The sequence below is a fragment of the Ursus americanus genome, chromosome 7 (genome assembly GCF_024610735.1).
Source record: "Ursus americanus isolate L20-20 chromosome 7, mUrsAme1.1.p, whole genome shotgun sequence".
Classification (NCBI taxonomy): domain Eukaryota; kingdom Metazoa; phylum Chordata; class Mammalia; order Carnivora; family Ursidae; genus Ursus; species Ursus americanus.
The window spans coordinates 12,619,103-12,630,419 of record NC_142133.1 but is presented as its reverse complement, the minus strand read 5'-3'; the positions used below and the strand labels follow the sequence as shown (position 1 = coordinate 12,630,419).

General features: G+C 46.9%; 1 protein-coding gene, 1 long non-coding RNA gene and 1 other non-coding gene across 9 annotated transcripts in view; 1 reads left to right on the top strand and 2 right to left on the bottom strand.

The window, feature by feature from the left end:
* Window positions 1–296: 296 nt before the first annotated feature.
* LOC148109626 (uncharacterized) lies at window positions 297–8,548 on the top strand. Its single transcript, XR_015725149.1, has 3 exons — window positions 297–1,347; window positions 7,469–7,635; window positions 8,419–8,548. It is a non-coding gene; the product is annotated as an uncharacterized LOC148109626 (long non-coding RNA).
* Window positions 1,389–1,481, bottom strand: TRNAI-UAU (transfer RNA isoleucine (anticodon UAU)). The gene is given in 2 exon segments: window positions 1,389–1,424; window positions 1,444–1,481. It is a non-coding gene; the product is annotated as a tRNA-Ile (tRNA).
* LOC123775981 (uncharacterized) overlaps window positions 8,546–11,317 on the bottom strand; it is a 9,165-nt gene continuing 6,393 nt past the window's right edge. For 2 of the 7 annotated variants that reach the window (XR_015725147.1, XR_015725144.1), the window contains 2 exons: window positions 10,018–10,083; window positions 8,553–8,631 (listed from right to left, as the gene is read on the bottom strand). The gene's annotated coding sequence lies outside the window, so the exon portion shown is untranslated. The other 5 variants (XR_015725142.1, XR_015725146.1, XR_006775233.2 and 2 more) reach the window with 5 other exon arrangements.

Below are 11,317 nucleotides of genomic sequence, written 5' to 3'. Positions count from 1 at the left end.
ATCGTACACTTTAAAATGGTATGTGAATTATTTCTTAAAACTTTTTTTTTAACTTAGGAAAACCATATTATTATTATTATTATTAATTATTATTATTAATGGATAGATACTCGTCTCCAGGCCTAAGCTAGATTTCTCACCATCTGCCGAGGATGAGCCTGTAAGCAAAAGGCTCTCGCTGGGGGAGGGTCTGGCCTCGGGGTAGGTGAGGAGGGCAGACTTCCTCGCATTTCAGTGGCCAAGAGGCTTTCCATCCTCAGTCTGGGGTTGGGGCTAGTAGCCGAGGAGACAGACCAGAGCTCCACCTTCCACCCACTTTCTCCGAGCCTTCTAGGTCTTGCTTCTCAGTGCTCCATCCCAGGATTTAACTACCATCCTGTCCATAAAAACAGCAGAAACCACTCTTTGGGGAGAACGCGTTTGGGACGACTCTCAGCCGACTAAACTTGTTCCCTGCTCCGCCCACACCTCCTGGGGACGTGGGGCACCCATCCACCCTGTGGCAAAGCAGCCCCCACGCTTCAGAGGCGTGTTCCCGTGCAGGCTGCAAAAACCAGATCGCCTATCCCCCGCCCCCCGCCGCTCCCCGGGGGACTTCTGAACCTGGCAATTGCGGCATGAATGAAAGGACAGCCGCCACTCGGACATCACTTAGAAAACGTCTGCTCTGGGGTCCGCCGGCGAATTGGACCACTGCAGCCTGACACCGGGGAGAAAAGGCGCAGAATGGGGAGAGGGAAACGCCCAGCGCACATTTCCCAAACTCTGCACGTCGGCCCAGGGAGGCCTGTGTGTCTGGGGAGGGGAGAAGGGCCCGCGGTCTCCGGGTGTCTGCAGTTCGGAGGGAGGGTAGCAGCTGCTCCACTTTCGCCCTGCGCTGAGCCCCTGGCCCCAACTCCCGGGAGTGGTCGCCCGGCTCGCCACCCCCGACCCACAGAGCGCCGCGCCACGCCCCACCCGGCCCTGGGCTAGGGGCCGTGGAAGGGAAGCCGGACCTCGTCCCGGCGCCGGGAGCTGGGGCACGCCCGGGAGATTTTCGACCTCGATGCCCAGGCGGGGCCCCACCACCGGTGCGGCGCCCCGGGATCTCCCTTCCACACAGCCGGTACTGTGGCCGGGGACTGGATGCCGTTAAAGGAAAGGCCTAGGAAGAGAAGTAGGAGGAAGCAGTATTCAGAGGTCCAGATTCGAGGGGCTGGATGGTGCGTGGGGGCAACAAGTAGCTTGCACAGCGGGTAAGCAGCGCCAGTGCGAGTTGCTTCCTGCCAGCGGCGGAGCGACAAGCGCACGCAGGAATTCAGCCACAGGAATTGAGAACGCTAAAGAGAGACGAACTCGTTCTTTTGGGTAAGGAGATAAAAGGGGGCTGCGGATGTCCAAAAGGGTCATGCTCCAGGTGAGGCTCGAACTCACAACCTCGGCATTGCTCTGCATGTACTGCTGTATAAGTACCGCGCGCTAACCGATTGCGCCACTGGAGCTCCGCTTAGCCGGCCTCGCGATGGCTCTATCAGGGTTCACCCAGGCCCGGTGCGGGCTTCCGCGGAGCATGCGCACTCGCGGCTCGGAGCTGCGCGGGACTGGGTCCGGGCCCCGAGTCGCCTGCAGCTGCGGGCCCTGCGGCCCCCGGTGGCGTGAGCGGGGGGATCCTGCGAGGGTCTCCCCGGAGGATGAAGGGCCGGTTGGCAGGGCCGTGATGGGCAGGCCATTGGGGCGTTGAAAAGAGCGCAGCCCGCCTCGCCGATCAGCGCGGGAGGAGGAGCCTCGGCCGCCGCGTTCGGCGTCCTCCCGGAGTTTTGCCTTCGGGAGCGGGCCCCGCGAGGAATCGGGCCCCGCGAGGAGGCGGGCGGGCGGCGGTGCGGTGGTGACGCGGGCCGAAGGGTGGGGCCGAGCGGGGCGGCCTCGTCTCACCGGCCGCACTTCCCCGCCGACCGCCCCCTGTCCGCGCCCCAGGCCCCGGCCTGGCCTCCCCGCGCTGCCCTGGAAGTCGGCGGAGCCGTCGGGGGGGCAGCCAGGCGGCGCCTGGGGCAGGGGGTGGACCGAGGGCGGCCTCCGGGACCGGACAGGGCGGGGGCTTCAGTATCAGAGCCTGGTCGGCCCCGGAGGTGCCCCTCGTCCATCCTGAGCGCAGGCACAAGGCGTGTCCCCGAAGTCATGTCAACCACAGGCGTTCCAGGGACATGACGATAGCCTGGGCCTTCCAGAGAGGGCCGACTAAGCCCCGCGTGTTTTGTTGGGCCCCAACATGTTTGTTTAGTTTAATTTTAAAACTAGTTCCTAGTATTTAAAATCAAGAGGTCTCATACAAATATCTGGCTATCCATTCCTTTTTTTTTTTTTTTTTTAAACCAGTCACAGGGCCGAATTATAACTGTCCGGTGCCCTGGCACTTTTGTCTTCGTGGACCCCTTCCTCCATTAAAAATAAAAATAAAAATAAAAATAAAAATAAAAATAAAAATAGTATTTTATTCCTGCAAAATAAAGACAAATATAATCCAGGCTGGATTTATTGTTACAACATGATGATTGTATTTTTTCCTTCTGATTTCAAAAGAATTTAAAATGTGAACATTTTTGCGGGTTCTCGGCACTGTGCCTACTGTACCTAGTTGATAACGCCAAAGGGAACTGCATCCCTACCCCTACCCCCGCACCCCCCTGGGAGGTCAGCGGTGGCCACCTCCACAAAGTCCGCACCACCCTCTCGGTGTCTTCCTCCAAGTTGCCTCTCTCGTCTCCTGGGCCTCTGTGGGGATGTTGGTCACCCCGTTTGGTTGACCAGAGCCAGGAGAGTAAACAACAGAAGACTATGATAATAGATTGGGGGGCCTGGTATGAGCAAGTGGTGGGAGGCAGAAAAAAGATCCTGTATGAGGTCACTTCGATGGTGACTCCCCACGGTAACAGCTTGTGTTTGGGTGACTGTGTCAAACAGTAGGATTGTATGAAGCCTTGAAATTCAAGCAGAATTGATTAGACTAATCAGGCAGACAACCAGGAGACAGTTAACAGTAAGGCAGGGGCCTCCGGAAGGTATTGTTTTTAGGAAGCTCAGTGCCCCGTGCCTACTGGGTTATCCACCCAGAGAAAAGAGGGAAGGGAGACTCTCCAGATAGTTTTGAACTGTAAGAGAGGTAAGTCCAGAGCAAGAGCTCAGAAAGGGGGATGGTCAACACACACACCCCTGCAAGATCCCATCAGGCACCAGGCAGGGGGTGGGATGCAGAGCTGTTTACAATAGGCCAGGATTAGGGCTCCTTGGAGCATGCCTGTCCACGTCCAAGGTACTTGGAGGGCAGGAGAGTGAGACTTCGAAATAAATAAATTGGAACAGGCTGTTAAGGTAATTGCATGGTTTCCCTGAGGTGGGAATACTTTTTTAAGTTTTTAAATTTTATCTGTTTATTTTTAAAGGTTTAATTTTTCTTTCAGATCTTATTTTTAAGTAATCTCTGCACCCAATGTGGGGCTCGAACTCACAACCCCAAGATCAGGACTTGCATGCTGCACCAAGGGAGCTGTCAGATGCCCCAAATTTTTTAATTTTAAATTGAAAGGGGTTAATTTCCTGATGAACAAGAACATAAGTCGTGGACCTATACATAGTGTCTTCTCAAATCCAGTAGCATCTGCAGAGTCTGCTTTCCCTCCAAGTCCCTCAGGTAGAATGCACCTGGTGAACTGGGAGCCCCAAGGTTGGCCCCTGGTGGTCCACTTCACTCTCACTTCTCCCATCCTGGATCTACTCTTTCATTGGTTCAGCAGATATTAACTGATCCCGGTTGCGTGGGAGGGGAAGGCAGAACCTCATACAGACTTTGGGAACTAAAATAGCTTAGTCCCCAAAGAAAGTGGGGCTCTAAAGAAAGGACCTAGTAAAGGCAATGCTGAACCTGGAGGGGGCGGTGTCAGAACTACTTCTACCAGAGAGATGTTTCCAGCAAGAAGTCTCCTAAGACCTTCAAATCAGTTAAACTCATTCGGACTGACTCTGAAGAGCCATGAATTAAGAGTCTGAGCTGTGACCCTCCCTGGCTGTGTGACCTTAAATAAATCTCTTACCCTCTCTGGACCTCAGCTTCTTCATCTATAATCTGAGGGATCTAGAACAAATAAGAGCTTTCTATCCTATCTTGACTGGAGAACTCTTTTTATCATGTATATGCTTGCCAACACCTTGAGATTATTAAATCATGTAATAATTATCACGATGTGTGTAAGTTATTTTAAAAATAAAGTTCTTTTAGATACATATATAACTTTAAAACAATCTCAAGTAATAGCTATAATAGAAAGATTAGTCTCAACCTATTTCCATGTAGTGCAAAATGTTTAATTTATTTATGTAAGGGAAAAGCATGCTTTGTTAATAATTTTTTTAAGTTTTTACTTAAATTCCAGTTAGTTAATATACAGTGTAATATTAGTCTAAATAGAACCTGACTATTGATCAGTGATGCTTTCAAGTAAAGATCAAAAGGGAGAAATGGGAAAAACAGTAACTTGGAAACCTCACTAAAATGGAGTCATGGGATTTCAGTAAGGAGACCTCTCACACCCACCACTCATACTCAGTTGCAGACCCAAAAGGAAGAGAAGGACTTGACCTTACCTGGACTTGACCTTGCCTGTGGATGCTTTCCTCATCCCTCGCCCCCCCCAGCTTAGCCAATGAGAAGCCGCCACACTTGGAACTCCCAGTTTACTCCAATGGACTTCTAGTTTGTAATAGCCTTCCCAACTTACTCTTTTTCTCCTTAAAAGAGTGTACCTCTCCGTTGTTCCCCAGACTTGCCTACAGTTTTGTCCCAGCTTGTTTGTTCCAGATTGCTATTCTCTTTTATTCCCGAATAAACCCATCATTTGCTGGTAAAATAAACTGGCAGTTTTCAATTTTTATTTGTAAGGTTAACAACACATGGTTTAGCCATTCTCCTATTAATGGACATCTTGGGTTATTTCCTGCTTGGAGCTTTCATAAATAATGCTGCTAAGAGCATTCCTGTGCGTGGCTTTTCGTTTTCATTCTTTTTGAGTAAATACAGGAGTGAAATTGCTGGATGATAAGGTAGGTTTATGTATAGTTTTTGTAAAAGCATTTTTAAACTTTTTTTAAAGATTGATTTACTTTTTGACACAGAGAGGGAGCACACACAGAGGGAGAGGGAGAAGCAGGCTCCCCACTGAGCAGGGGGCCCTTGCAGGGCTCAATCCCAGGATCCCGGGATCATGACCTGAGCCGAAGGCAGACGCTTAACTGACTGAGCCACCCAGGTGCCCCTTTAAAGGCATTTTTTATTGCAAAACTTATAAACATAAAATTTGCCATTTTGGCCATTTTATTTTTTTTATTAATAATGATTTTTTATTATATTATGTTAGTCACCATACAGTACATCCCCGGTTTTCGATGTAAGGCTCGATGATTCATTAGTTGTGTATAACACCCAGTGCACCATGCAATATGTGCCCTCCTTATTACCCATCACGGGTCTATCCCATTCCCCCACACCCCTCCCCTCTGTAGCCCTCAGTTTGTTTCTCATAGTCCATAGTCTTTCATGTTTCATTCCCCCTTCTGATTACCCCCCCTTTCTTTATCCCTTTCTTCCCCTACTGATCATTCTAGTTCTTATGTTCCATAGATGAGAGAAATCATATGATAGTTGTCTTTCTCTGCTTGACTTATTTCACTAAGCATTATCTCCTCCAGTGCCGTCCATGTTGTAGCAAATGTTGAGAACTCATTCTTTCTGATTGCTGAGTAATATTCCATTGTATATATGGACCACAACTTCTTAATCCAGTCATCTGTTGCAGGGCATCTCGGCTCCTTCCACGATTTAGCTATTGTGGACATTGCTGCTATGAACATTGGGGTGCATATGGCCCTTCTCTTCACTACGTCTGTATCTTTGGGGTAAACACCCAGTAGTGCAATGGCTGGATCATAGGGTAGCTCAATTTTTAACTTTTTAAGGGACCTCCACACGGTTTTCCAGAGTGGCTGTACCAACTTGCATTCCCACCAACAATGTAGGAGGGATCCCCTTTCTCCACATCCTCTCCAACAATTGTTGTTTCTTGCCTTGTCTATTTTTGCCATTCTAACTGGCGTAAGGTGGTATCTCAGTGTGGTTTTGATTTGAATTTCCTTGATGGCTAATGATTTTGAACATTTTTTCATGTGTCTGTTAGCCATTTGTATGTCTTCATTGGAAAAGTGTCTGTTCATATCTTCTGCCCATTTTTTGATTTGTTTATTTGTTTCTCGTGTATTGAGTTTGAGAAGTTCTTTGTAGATCTTGGATACCAGTCCTTTATCTGTAGTGTCATTTGCAAATATATTCTCCCATTCCGTGGGCTGCCTCTTAGTTTTTCTGACTGTTTCCTTGGATGTGCAGAAACTTTTAATCTTGATGAAGTCCCATAAATTCATTTTATCTTTTGTTTCTCTTGCCTTTGGGGATGTGTCATGAAAAAGGTTGCTTTGGCTGATGTCGTAGAGGTTGCTGCCTATGTTCTCCTCTAGAATTTTGATGGATTCCTGTCTCACATCGAGGTCTTTCATCCATTTGGAGTTTATTTTTGTGTATGGTGTGAGATAGTGGTCAAGTTTCATTCTTTTGCATGTAGCTGTCCAATTTTCCCAGCACCATTTATTGAAGAGACTGTCTTTTTCCCACCGGATGTTTTTTCCTGCTTTATCAAATATTAGTTGCCCAAAGAGCTGAGGGTCCATTTCTGGGCTCTCTATTCTGTTCCATTGGTCTATGTGTCTGTTTTTGTGAATTTTGGCCATTTTAAGTGCACAATTCAGTGGCATCAAGTATATTTACATTGTTATGCAACCATCACCACCAGCCATCTCCAGAAATTTTTCATTATCCCAAACTGAAAATCTGTGCCTGTTAAAAAAAGAATTTCTCTTCCCCCTCCCCACAGCTCCTAGTAACCACTATTCTACCTCCTATCTCTACAAACTTGACTATTCTAGGTACCTCATAAGTGGAACAATACAATATTTGTCCTTTTGTGTCTGGCTTATTTCAGTTAGCCTAATATTTTCAAGGTTTATCCATATTACAGCATGTGTCAAAATTTCATTCCTTATGTTAGTATAATATTCCATCATATATGTATATATGCATATTATGCATGAATCATGAATGCATATTATGCATGCATATCATACATGAATAAACAAAATGTGCATAGATATCATATGTAGATATCATATGTAGATATAGATATCATATAGATAGATATATATCTGTGGCCACATTTTGTTTATTCATCAGTCAATACACACTTAGGTTGATTCCACCTTTGGGCTGCTGTGAATAATGCTACTATGAACAGAGAGTTCCTGCTTTCACTTCTGGATCTAAACCCAGAAGTGGAATTGCTGGATTATATGATAATTCTGTTTAACTTTTTTTTAACATTTTATTTATTTATTTCAGAGAGAGAGAGTGCAAGCACGAGCACGGGGAGGGGCAGAGGGAGAAGCAGACACCCCACTGAGCATGGAGCCACCTGCGGGGCTCGATCCTGGGACTCGATCCTGGGACTCGATCCTGAGATCATGACCCGAGCTGAAGGCAGACGCCTAACTGACTGAGCCACCCAGGTGCCCCAATTCTGTTGAATTTTTTGAGAAACTACCATACTGTTTTTCTCAGCAGCTGCACCATTAACATTCCCACTAGCAATGTACAAGAGTTCCAATTTCTCCACAGCTTCGCCAATACAGATTTTCTGTTTGGGTGTTTTTTAGTAACAGCTATTCTAAGGCATGAACTAGTACCTCATGTGGTTTTGATCCGCTTTTCCTTATTAGTGGTGTTGAGCGACTTTTCACGTGCTGCCTGGCCATTTGTGTGTTCTTGGAGAAATGTCTTCAAATCCTCTGCCCCTTTCTTAATTAGATTTGTTTAGTGTCTTGATGTTGTTTTAGGAATTCTTTATATATTCTGGGTATGAATCCCTTACTAGATCTATGATGTGCAAATATTTTCTCCTGTTTTGTGGGTTGCCTTTTCACTCTCTTGATAGTGAGCTTTGATGTGCAAAAGTTTTTAACTTTGATGAAGTTCTATATTTTATAAGAAACTGCTAACCCCTTATTTCCAAAGTAGTTGTGCCATTGTACACTCCCACCAGCAGCGTTGAGCGTTCCAACTGCTCTACATCCTTGTTAACGCTTGATACTGTCAGTCTTTAATTGTATTCATTCTACCAGGTATGCAATAGTATCTCCTTGTGGATTTAATTTGTATATCCTTGATTACGAATCTTTGTGAAATATTTGTTCAAATCTTTCACCCATTATTTTGTTGGCTTTTTTTTGGGGGGGGGTCTTTTCTATTAAGTTGTAGAAGTGACTGATATTTCTCAGTTTCTTCATCTGCAGGTAGCAGGTATGAATTCCTCCAGGACACATGGACTACAAGAAATGCCTAGGTTGATGGGGCGCCTGGGTGTCGCAGACGTTAAGCGTCTGCCTTCGGCTCAGGGCGTGATCCCGGCATTCTGGAATCGAGCCCCACATCAGGCTCCTCCGCTGGGAGCCTGCTTCTTCCTCTCCCACTCCCCCTGCGTGTGTTCCCTCTCTCGCCGGCTGTGTCTGTCAAATAAATAAAATAAAAAATCTTTTAAAAAAATGCCTAGGTTGGCCACCGTCCACAGTGCTCTGGATTTATAAGAACCCCACTCTCATCCAAGGCATGTAGGATCCATGTCAGGAAATTAAGAGAATGCCACATGATGTTGGGGGCTAGAGGGGTGAGGTGGTGGCGTGTGTCTACCAGTGATTTGAAGGGAGGGAGCATCCAGTGGCCGCTGGCAAAGAGAAGCTGTAGAGTATCTCCATGGGAGAAAGGAAGGAGGAAAGAGTAGGGGAGAGCCCACTGGCCCTGGAGCCAGAGAAAATGGAAATGGAGCAGATATATAAGCTAAACTGAAAGCAGAGCTAGCCTATGAATGTCTCTCCAAGGACCTTCTACCTGTGAGGTGACACAGACATAAGCTTCCTGTTCTATTGCAGAGACCCATGGAAACCAAACAATAACCACAGTGCAGATGAAGGGCTTTCTCCTCGGCTGCCCTAACGTGCCCTGCCCTGTCTAGAAGGGTCTCAGCTGAGGTCACAGACTGCTCCATCCCATGGCCAACAGCCAAATGGGATCACATTAGAGAGGCAATATATGGGAGGGCCAACCACTTTTGGTATTTGATGCCCTGATCTTAAGACCTAACACTCCTTGGTTGCAAATCACAACCATAAACAAACAAACAAAAACAAAACAAAACACCTTTTTTTTTTTTAAGAGAGAGAGGGAGAAGGCGGAGAGGGGCAGAGGGAGAGGGAGAGAGTCTGAAGCAGGCTCCACACAATGCAGAGCCCACAACAGGGCTCGATCTCATGACCCTGAGATGGGTCAAAGTCAAGAGCTGGAACCTAACCAACTGAGCCACCCAGGGTGCCCCAACAAATCTTTTAATATATAAAATTAAGCATATAAAAATATACCAGTCAGGAGACAGAAACCAGGCCAGTTATTTAACAAAGAGTCTACTACAGAGAACTGTTAGCTAAGTTTAAAGTTAACTAGGTAACTGAAAAGCCAAAAAGAGAGTTCTGGAGTAGCAGATACCATAGCAGCTGGAAGAAGCAGCTACCACCCCTAGGACTGAGGACAACCAAAGAAGGAACAATTACTAAAACTCGGAAGGTAAGTAAAGACCTGTGCAGAATTGAAACTCTGGCCTCCAAGGGGGTGCACCAGCTTCTCGTGTTGGTATCTCTCATGGGGTCGCTTTAAAGCTGATTCTGCAAGAACAGGGAAACTGCAAGTTGCAGAGGACAGGACAGGGAAGCTTAGGGAAGGACCCAGGGTGTAGAGCTCAGGAAGCACAGGTAGGCAGGGCACCGACAGAAAGCAATCAGGGAGGAGCCAGCCTCCCCTACCCTGCTTCCCCCATCCCCAAGTTTGCAGACTCCCTCCCTTACCTCCATCTGGCAGGGCCTAACAGAACCAGCTGGGAAGCATCAATGGAGTTTGCAGCATCCCAGCCCCTGCATCATAACGCAGAATATAAACCATAAGTTTGGAGCCGAGAGACAATAACTTAATATCTGGCACAAAGCGCTTCATATCACACAGAATGGAGTAACCCTACAGGCAAACAGGAACGTTTCGAGAACAACCTACCCATCCTCTGTTCACCCAGAAAGACGAGGGTTATCTGAAAAGCAGAACAGACCAAAGGTCCGAGCGTCTCCCATATTGGTTTTCCTTTCATGACTCCCTTTGGTGGTTCTAGTTCAGTGGTTTCCAAGCTTTTATGTCTAAGAATTACTGCATACTGTGCTTTATAAGGGATATAAAGAATGTTCTAATTTGATTTTAACTATATGCAACTTTTGCCTTACTAGCTTTAGAACCAAATTCCCTCAACATCACTGTACCCCAGCCCCACTGGAGTGGATCGGAGGCAGAACTCTTTAAGAAGAAACACTGTATAGGACACCCAGGTGGCTCAGTTGGTTAAGTGTCTGCCTTCAGCTCAGGTCACGATCTCAGGGTCCTGGGATGGAGTCCCGCATCCAGCTCCCTGCTGAGCAAGGAGTCTGCTTCTCCCTCTGCCTCTCCCTCCCCCGTTCATGCACGCTCTCTCTCAGATAAATAAATAAAATCTTCAAAAGAAAGAAACACTGCATACAGTGGGGGAGAAGCACAGGCCTTGATGCCAGTTGGGTTTCTGCTTCTACACCTTTGGGGGCGCCCTAACCTGCCCTTTGGGGGAGCTAGTTAATACTCTCAGCTGCAGTTTCAATTTTCTAACCTGTGAACGGAGAAGCAGCTACCTGAGGAAGGAGACAAGGTCCTGCGTCAACTTCTGTCAAATCAGATCCCCAAAGGTGGGGGGCAGAGGAATGTGCCTCACAGGAATGAGGAGTGAATGGTCATTGTGTTAAACCACTAACTTTGGGGTGGGCTTTTCCTGTTACAGCAGCTAATATTACTATCACTGATACAGAGTTCACATCTTACAACAGTTTCCTCGAAGAAATAAGGGTGAGCATCACGTCCATGAAATGAAGACAGCCAGTTGTAGGAGGATACCAATTCAAGTATTTGTAAATAAAAATATGAAACCATTGAAACTTAAAACCCAGTAGATGGGCTGAACCGTAGAATACTTTAACTAAACAGAAAACTAGAAGATTAGGCAGAAGAATATTCCCAGAATGCAGGACAAAGGGAGATGGGGAAAGAAAGTTCAACGACATGCAGATAAGATTTAAA